Source organism: Doryrhamphus excisus, chromosome 1 (assembly GCF_030265055.1).
Source record: "Doryrhamphus excisus isolate RoL2022-K1 chromosome 1, RoL_Dexc_1.0, whole genome shotgun sequence".
NCBI lineage: Eukaryota > Metazoa > Chordata > Actinopteri > Syngnathiformes > Syngnathidae > Doryrhamphus > Doryrhamphus excisus.
In genome coordinates, this window is record NC_080466.1 from 44,656,162 (window position 1) to 44,665,922 (window position 9,761).

Genomic DNA, 9,761 nt, shown 5'->3' on the forward strand with positions numbered 1-9,761 from the left:
GCCGATCGGACAAAAAATGTCCAAATTTGTCGAAAAATGCAACAGAACATCTACAAAGAATATAAAGCAAGTGTGCACAGTTTCACATCTGTGCGACCTTTGGTTAGCTACTTGGCTTTAGCAAAGTTGTATCGAGCTGGAACCAATTTCTTCCTAATTGATAGGATGGTGTCTGCAACATATTGAAAAATGAAAAAAAAACTCCAAGAACAAGTGTTTCTAATTTCGACAAGTTGATGGTGACCTATGACCTTTGTGCAGTCTGTTTGATTACTAGGCAAGGTTCCTTTGGAGCTAGACTCTTGAAATTTTGCACACTCGCACAGAATAATTGTCTGATGACACGGTGAAAAATTGGTGGACCTAGCTCCATGTTTTATGAATCTATAAAAGTTTTGTTTTTTTAGGGCCTTCCACCGGCTTCGTGGTCAATCTATTTGGGAAGGAAACATGGTTCCTGTTGAGTCCCGTCCCTGAAATTTTGCACACTCGTGCAGAGTAATTGTCTGATGATATGGTGGAAAATTGGTGGACCTAGCTCGATGCTTGATGAATTTATTAATTTTTTCTTTTTTTAGGGCCTTTGACCAGCTTTGTGGTCAATCTATTTGGGAAGGAAACATGGTTCCTGTTGAGTCCCGTCCCTGAAATTTTGCACACTCGTGCAGAATAATTGTCTGATGATATGGTGAAAAATTGGTGGACCTAGCTTGATGCTTGGCCTCAGGTTCCAACCCTCGCCTCCAGTTTGCCCACCGGCCGGCCACCGTTTCCAGATTGCCCGCAGGCCGGCAGCTGGCAACAGATTGCCCGCCAGCCGCTGCAGTCTGCGCCCTGCCGCCGGCTTCGTATTGCTCTTTGGTCGCCGGCGGCCGCAGCCTTCACATTGCTCTCTAGTCGTCGCCGTCGCCGTCGCCATCAGTCCGCTGTCCCGCAATCTTCAGCAGAGTAAGACAAAGCTTACATTAGCCACGACTTTACCGTTGAGAAAACACAGTATATGATTGCCCAGCATAATGATTACAGTCACGGTGTCATGTAAAAATCCCATCAAACATCGACATAATAGATAGATTTAGAACAGACTTGGCCAGTCGTGTGCAAGAATAACCTATTTACGTGGCTTAAAACAAGTAATTTAACAGCTATTTATTTCATAGACAGTACCGCAAAGCACGCTGGGATGTGCGCCTATCGGCTACATTATGAAGAGGACAAGGAACTGCTGATTATGATGCGGGCGAGGGAGGATGTCAATTAAGGGCCTCAATTCTTGAATTTCTTCTCTTTAAAAATTACTTTTATGCAACTCTTGGCTATGTTATCTGTATCATGTGTCATTTGTGTGCTTTCAACATATACTTGTTAGTCCAAAATACAGTACACTTCAAAAAGACGTTTGTGTGTTTTCGAAGTGGCCACAGGAGGGCGACAGAGGCTAATATATCTATGTATGTCCGTCACAGGCCACCGTACTGATCCGCCAGGAAGCGGTGACGTTACGTGAAATCCAACAAATTAAATAATGCCTCTTTTTTTTTACAGCCCCCTACGAACGGTGCCCAAGGTGCTTCAGGAGTATAAAGTATTATTTCTCTTGTTATAGTGTGTAAAATCATTGTGAAACACGACGTCACATCCGCGCTGTAACTTCCGTTTGCACTTCCTGGTTTCGTCCGGATCATGGCGCCGACGATCCCAATGACGCTGTGTCAACCTGTTGGCAGCCAAGCTGAAGTATTCTAGAGGGAATGCCGTCTACTGTTTGTAAAACTAAGAGGCGTGATTGTTGAAACTCTTTATTGAAAAGGCTTTAGAATATATTACATGTATATTGCTTGATGTTTTGAAGTTTTCAACGCTGTTACAGGCATGTGTTTGGCCAGCTATGTGGGGCGGGTTGAGCGTGAACAAGGAAGTGCGGGGATCTCGTGCGCGCGCGCGCTGACGCTGCGGGGTTTTTTGGCCACAGGACTTCACGATAATGAAGATATTATACTTTGTGTCTCCTTTATTATTTACTATGAAACATCTAAAGCACACAGTATATGAAAACTTCGATTTATTGGCTTGGTATTTTTTAGGTATGTCAAGCAGTTGACGCATGCGTATTCAGGAATACGGTGAGTGGAGCGGGGTTAGACATTTACAATGTAATTGTGGCGCTTTGTAACACATTTCTTCCGCCATTTAGGTATTTCTGCATAACTAATGACAAATATGAAATGTGGAAGTATTTACCAATTCATTTTGTGTCCAGGAGCTGACGTAATTTCTATGAGGCATGATGCAACAGTCGATCTCACCCGTTTGACATACTTTGGACTGTAAAATGAAAAATAAAAGTGTTGAACTTGGGGGCTCCACTCATTCATTCATTATGTGGCAACACAATGGTTATTTGGTGAATTTTAAATTGCACCCCCTACTTGGACCAGGATAACTGCTACATGTCTATAGTTCACATTATTGACTTTAAAGACATCCATCTCTCATGTGGATGTCATCATTTGAAAAAAAAGTTTCCATATAGGAAATATGGGGTGCATGCATTTTACGGCAGGGCAGATTTTTGACCTGCCGAGATTTGCATTCACCCCTATTTGGACTAAGATAACTTCTACATGTCTATAGTTCACATGATTTACTTTAAAGACATCCATCTCTCATGTGGACGTCATCATTTGAACAAAAAAGGTCCCATATTGGAAATATGGGGTGCATGCATTTTACGGCAGGGTGGATTTTGACCTGCCGAGATTTGCATGCACCCCCTACTTGGACCAGCAAAATGTCTACATGTCTATAGTTCACATGATTTACTTTAAAGACATGCACCTGTCATGTGGACGTCATCATTTGAACAAAAAAGGTCCCATATAGGAAATAACCCCAACAGCAAATATGGGGTGCATGCATTTTACGGCAGGGCGGATTTTTGACCTGCTGAGATTTGCATGCCCCCCCCTAGTTGGACTAGGATAACTTCTACATGTTCTACATGTCTATAGTTCACATGATTTACTTTAAAGACACCCTCCTCTCATGTGGACTTCATCTTTGAACCAAAAAAGTTCCCATATTAGAAATATGGGGTAAATCCTTTTTACGGCAGGGCAGATTTTGTGCCTGCCGAGATTTGCATGCACCCCCTACTTGGACTAATATAACTTCTACATGTCTATAGTTCACAGGATATACTTTAAAGTCATCAATCTCTCATGTGGACTTCATCATTTCAGCAAAAAAGTTCCCATATAGGAACTATAGGGTGCATGCATTTTACGGCAGGGCGGATTTTTGACCTGCCGAGATTTGCATGCACCCCCTATTTGGACTAAGATAACTTCTACATGTCTATAGTTCACATTATTTACTTTCAAGACACCCAGCTGTCATGTGGACTTCATCATTTGAACAAAAAAGTTCCCTAACAGCAAATATGGGGTGCATGCATTTTACAGCAGGGCGGATTTTTGACCTGCCGAGATTTGCATGCACCCCCTACTTGGACTAGGATAACTTCTACATGTCTATAGTTCACATGATTTACTTTAAAGACATCCATCTCTCATGTGGACGTCATCATTTAAAAAAGAAGGTCCCCATCAGCAAATAGGGGGTGCATGCAAATCTCGGCAGGTCAAAAATCCGCCCTGCCGTAAAATGCATGCACCCCATATTTCTAATATGGGAACTTTTTTGTTCAAATGATGAAGTCCACATGAGAGATTGATTACTTTAAAGTAAATCATGTGAACTATAGACATGTAGAAGTTATCTTAGTCCAAGTAGGGGGTGCATGCAAATCTCGGCAGGCACAAAATCCGCCCTGCCGTAAAATGCATGCACCCCATATTTCTAATATGGGAACTTTTTTGGTCCAAAGATGAAGTCCACATGACAGATGGATGTCTTTAAAGTAAATCATGTGAACTATAGACATGTAGAAGTTACGCTGGTCCAAGTAGGGGGTGCATGCAAATCTCGGCAGGTCAAAAATCCGCCCTGCCGTAAAATGCATGCACCCCATATTTCCAATATGGGAACTTTTTTGTTCAAATGATGAAGTCCACATGAGAGATGGATGTCTTTAAAGTAAATCATGTGAAGTATAGACATATAGAAGTTACTCTGGTCCAAGTAGGGGGTGCATGCAAATCTCGGCAGGCACAAAATCCGCCCTGCCGTAAAATGCATGCACCCCATATTTGCTGTTAGGGAACTTTTTTGTTCAAATGATGAAGTCCACATGAGAGATGGATGTCTTTAAAGTAAATCATGTGAACTATAGACATGTAGACATTATGCTGGTCCAAGTAGGGGGTGCATGCAAATCTCAGCAGGCACAAAATCTGCCCTGCCGTAAAATGCATGCACCCCATATTTCCAATATGGGAACTTTTTTGTTCAAATGATGACATCCACATGAAAAATGGGTGTCTTTAAAGTAAATCATGTGAACTATAGACATGTAGATGTTACGCTGGTCCAAATAGGGGGTGCATGCAAATCTCGGCAGGTCAAAAATCTGCCCTGCCGTAAAATGCATACACCCCATATTTCCAATATGTGAACTTTTTTTTTTCAAGTGATGACATCCACATGAGAGATGGATGTCTTTAAAGTCAATAATGTGAACTATAGACATGTAGCAGTTATACTGGTCCAAGTGGGGGGTGCATGCAAATCTCGGCAGGTCAAAATCCACCCGCTGTAGAATGCATGCACCCCATATTTCCTATTGGGGAACTTTTTTGTTCAAATGATAGACGTAGAAGATAGATGTATAAGATAGAAGTAGAAGTTATCTTAGTCCAAGTAGGGGGTGCATGCAAATCTCGGCAGGTCAAAATCCGCCCTGCCGTAAAATGCATGCACCCCCTATTTGCTGATGGGAAACTTTTTTGGTCCAAAGATAAAGTCCACATGAGAGATGGATGTCTTTAAAGTAAATCATGTGAACTATAGACATGTAGAAGTGATCTCAGCCCAAATAGGGGTGGATGCAAATCTCGGCAGGTCAAAAATCTGCCCTGCCATAGAATGCATGCACCCATATTTGCAGATGGGGAATTTAAAATTCACCAAATAACCATTTAACCATTGTGTTGCCACATAATGAATGAATGAGTGGAGCCCCCAAGTTCAACACTTTTATTTTTCATTTTACAGTCCAAAGTATGTCAAACGGGTGAGATCGACTGTTGCATCATGCCTCATTCACTGTCTGTTAACAACTCTTCCTTGTGGTTTGGTTGGTTTGGTCATATTTGTCATTAGTTATGCAGAAATACCTAAATGGCGGAAGAAATGTGTTACAAAGCGCCACAATTACATTGTAAATGTCTAACCCGCTCCACTCACCGTATTCCTGGATACGCATGCGTCAAATGCTTGACATACCAAACAAATACCAAGCCAATAAATCGAAGTTTTCATATACTGTGTGCTTTAGGTATCTCATAGTAACTGATAAAGCAGACAAAAGGTATAATATCTTCGTTAATCTGAAGTCCTGTGGCGAAAAAAACCCGCAGCGTCACATATTTTCGGTTTTAACTGAGCGTGCGCGCTCCCGCGAAGTGGATACAAAATCCGGGTTAATTTTTTGAAGTGTTCAACGCTGTTTCAGGCATGTGTTTGGCCAGCTATGTGGGGCGGGTTGAGCGTGAACCAGGAAGTGCGGGGATCTCGTGTGTGCGCGCGCGCTGTTCTGTCGTTGCTGGCTAGTCGAAGAAGAAAGTTGACCGGAAGCAGCAGGCAACCTGTCTGTCTGTCTTTCTCTGACGAAGTCAGGCCGCCCCTTACCACGGTTTGGGGTTGAAAATAGTGACACTTAACACCGCCACGACCGTGGAGAAGTGCCGAAGTAAACGGTTTGTCTTGCAACACCATCGTTTTCAATGGCACCAATTTAATTCGGTATCGAGTCGGCGTTCCAACACCCTGACGGAGAACACTGGAGTTGCCATGTAACTCAGACGCCGCACCAGCAATGCTACAAGGTCAGTATCAAAGTTTTAAATCACGTTGAAGCACGAATAGTGGCGTTTCGCTCCGACAATAGGAGAATATACAGTATATAAACGATGTCGAAGTTGACGAGCTGAAGCCGAGGTCGCCATTTTGTGGACATAATTGGCGCACAGAATGCTCGAAATGACGGAAGCAATTGTTTCAACCGGTTCATTTGCAATCCATAACATAATGTGAACGACTTTGGCCCAAATTGACAACGATTTTTTAAAAAGTATGTTTCGCTACCCTCGTCATAGTCAATGACAACTGAAGCTAAAAGTGGTTTATTTGGAAATATTTCGTTTGACGTGAAAATCCCTTGATGTCCTGGTTACGTCGCGTGCATGGCGTGTTCAGTTTGTGTTGGAACTTGTTGCCGTCAGAGGCGAGGTTAGGTGAGTGTTAGGTGTTAGGTGAGTGTAAGCCGCCGATTTTATCTTTGAGCATCATTGTGACAACGGAGGAGAAAGCACACTCATAACCCTTCTCCCTTATTCGGTCTATTTTAATGGCGCCTAAAAAAACTTACTTCTGTACACCGCATCATTACAATAACCAAGCTCCGAACCTGGGGAGACAGAGCCTTCTCCATCGCTGCCCCCACCCTCTGGACCTCTTTGCCCCATTCACTCCGTGCTTGCCCTGACCTTCCCACCTTCAAAAAACAACTCAAAACCCACCTCTTTAAATCAGTTTTTAATGTCTAACTTTTTTATATCTGACTGCTGTTCCCCGCCCCGCTTTTACTCATGTTTTAACTGTGTATTAACCAATGAATGTTGTATTTTGGTAATTCTTCTATTCTGTTTACTTACTTTATTCAACTCCATTCTTCTGTAAAGTGTCTTTGAGTATTTTGAAAAGCGCTATACAAATAAAATATATTATTATTATTATTATTATTATAAGTATTCAATGCAGGAATGAATTTTATAAAACTGAGTATTTCATTACAGCAAAGGAATAGCAGCTAATCTTACAACTTCTGTTACAGATGAAAAGCCGCTTGTCGCTTAACAGCCCGTGGGATCCCTCTGCATCCATCTCAATATGAGCTCCAAATGGGAGCGTCATCTGATGCCATAGGTTCTCCAGTGGACAGTTTCACCTATTGCACGCACAAGACGGCATTTTCTGGAGCTTCAACCTTTTGCGTCCATCAGCAGTCTGTCGGCCCCCGGGGAAGGACTCATGTAATCGTGTTGGCAGACCATCAACAACATGGCGTCGGCATTCTTCACAGGTAGGAAGACTTGTTCAAGTAAATGACATGATGGCCTTCATACATGTAGCACAATAACACAGGATAAATGAATAGATGACAAAAGATATGCAATTCATACACGAGTGCCATGACTAATGCTTTGGCTGTAAAGGTTGCTCTGGCTGTTACAGTACAATGTTAGCCGGCCACATGGAGGTCATTATAATTGGCCTACATGTTTTCCCAGCTCTGACAACTACTCTCTTCTTAATCACCACTTGTACTTTTTGTAAAAGCTTAAGGCTAAACCAACTGTAACACTTGTCTATACGAGTGGAGCATCTGTTGACAACAATGGAAGTATTATTTTGCAATAATCTAGTCATGTTAGTACTTACAAATAATGTCACACTTTGTATAAGGAATGTTTTCCAGTATTTCCGGGTTACAATCACTCAGAATCAGAATCAGAATCAGAAAAGGTTTATTGCCATGTATGATCAAACACATACTAGGAATTTGTTTTGGTGTAGTAGGTGCATACACATCTATTAAAAAAGAATGAGAGAAAATATGAAATACAAAATATGAAAATACAAAATATACAGAATAACAGTATAAATATATGTACACAGTCTGTTTTTGTTTGTTATTCCGGAAGTGCAGTCTGATTGTTTTCCTAAGAGTCCAAACTGAGCGTTAATGTAATGTATACAATGAAAGTGTCAAAGTGTCAAAGTGGCAGGATGAGGCAGAGGTGGGGTGTGAAGAGTGTCATGTGGGGTTCCGGGCCTTGTTGATGAGGCTGACAGCAGACGTGAAGAAACTGTTCTTGTGGCGTGAGGTTTTGGTCCTGATGGACCGCAGCCTCCTGCCAGAGGGGAGCGTCTCGAAGAGTCTATGTCCGGGGTGAGAGGGATCGGCCACAATCCTTTCTGCACGCCTCAGGGTCCTGGAAGCGTACAGATCCTGGAGGGACGGGAGATTGCAGCCAATCACCTTCTCTGCAGACCGAATGACACGCTGCAGCCTGCCACTCCACTTGTTGTGTACTTTTTTGGACCTTTAAATCCATTTGTTTCTATCTTTATTTTCTCTAAAATAGTATTTATAGTATTTTAAATGCATGCAAGTGACAACTATATGGCGGAATTTCCCAAGAAGATTAGCAGTGCTTAAAAAACACCACTAGATGGCGGAAATTCCCAAGTATAGTTGCAGTAATTTTAAGTGCCCACCAGATGGCGGAATTTCACAGTTTAAGTTGCAGTAATTTTAAGTGCCAACCAGATGGCGGAATTTCACAGTTTAAGTTGCAGTAATTTTAAGTGCCCACCAGATGGCGGAATTTCAAAGTTTAAGTTGCAGTAATTTTAAGTGGCCACCAGATGGCGGAATTTCACAGTTTAAGTTGCAGTAATTTTAAGTGGCCACCAGATGGCGGAATTTCACAGTTTAAGTTGCAGTAAATTTAAGTGACCACCAGATGGCGGAATTTCACAGTTTAAGTTGCAGTAATTTTAAGTGACCACCAGATGGCGGAATTTCACAGTTTAAGTTGCAGTAATTTTAAGTGGCCACCAGATGGCGGAATTTCACCGTTTAAGTTGCAGTAATTTTAAGTGGCCACCAGATGGCGGAATTTCACCGTTTAAGTTGCAGTAATTTTAAGTGGCCACCAGATGGCGGAATTTCACAGTTTAAGTTGCAGTAAATTTAAGTGACCACCAGATGGCGGAATTTCACAGTTTGAGTTGCAGTAATTTTAAGTGACCACCAGATGGCGGAATTTCACAGTTTGAGTTGCAATACCTTTAGGTGACCACCAGAAGGCGGAATTTCAAAGTTTTAGTTGCACTACTTTTAGGTGACCACTAGATGGCGGAATTTCACAGTTTAAGTTGCACTACTTTTAGGTGACCACTAGATGGCGGAATTTCCCAAGGTAAGTTGCAGTAATTTTAAGTGACCACTAGATAGTGGCATAGGGCTAGGGCTACGGTTGGGGCTGGGGCTAGGGCAAGGGCTGTTAGGGCAAGGGCTGTTAGGGCTAGGGTTAGGGTTGGGGTTAGGGTTGGGGTTAGGGCTAGGGCTAGGGCTAGGGCTAGGGCTAGGGCTAGGGCTAGGGCTAGGGCTAGGGTTAGGGCTAGGGCTAGGGTTAGGGTTAGGGCTAGGGCTAGGGCTAGGGCTAGGGTTAGGGGTTAGGGGTTAGGGGTTAGGGGTTAGGGCTAGGGCTAGGGCTAGGGCTAGGGCAGGGTTAAGGCTAGGGCTAGGGCTAGGGCTAGGGCTAGGGTTAGGGTTAGGGTTAGGGCTAGGGCTAGTTAGGGTTAGGGCTAGGGCTAGGGCTAGGGCTAGGGCTAGGGCTAGGGCAGGGCTAGGGCTAGGGCTAGGGCTAGGGCTAGGGGTTGGGGTTGGGGCTAGGGCTAGGGCTAGGGCTAGGGCTAGGGCTAGGGCTAGGGCTAGGGTTAGGGTTAGGGTTAGGGCTAGGGCTAGGGCTAGGGCTAGGGCTAGGGCTAGGGTTAGGGCTAGGGCTAGG

General features: G+C 43.3%; 1 long non-coding RNA gene across 1 annotated transcript; it reads right to left on the reverse strand.

The window, feature by feature from the left end:
- Positions 1 to 5,142: 5,142 nt before the first annotated feature.
- Positions 5,143 to 5,794, reverse strand: LOC131131078 (uncharacterized). Its single transcript, XR_009130149.1, has 2 exons — positions 5,368 to 5,794; positions 5,143 to 5,297 (listed from the first exon to the last, which is right to left on the reverse strand). It is a non-coding gene; the product is annotated as an uncharacterized LOC131131078 (long non-coding RNA).
- Between the last annotated feature and the right edge of the window lie 3,967 nt (positions 5,795 to 9,761).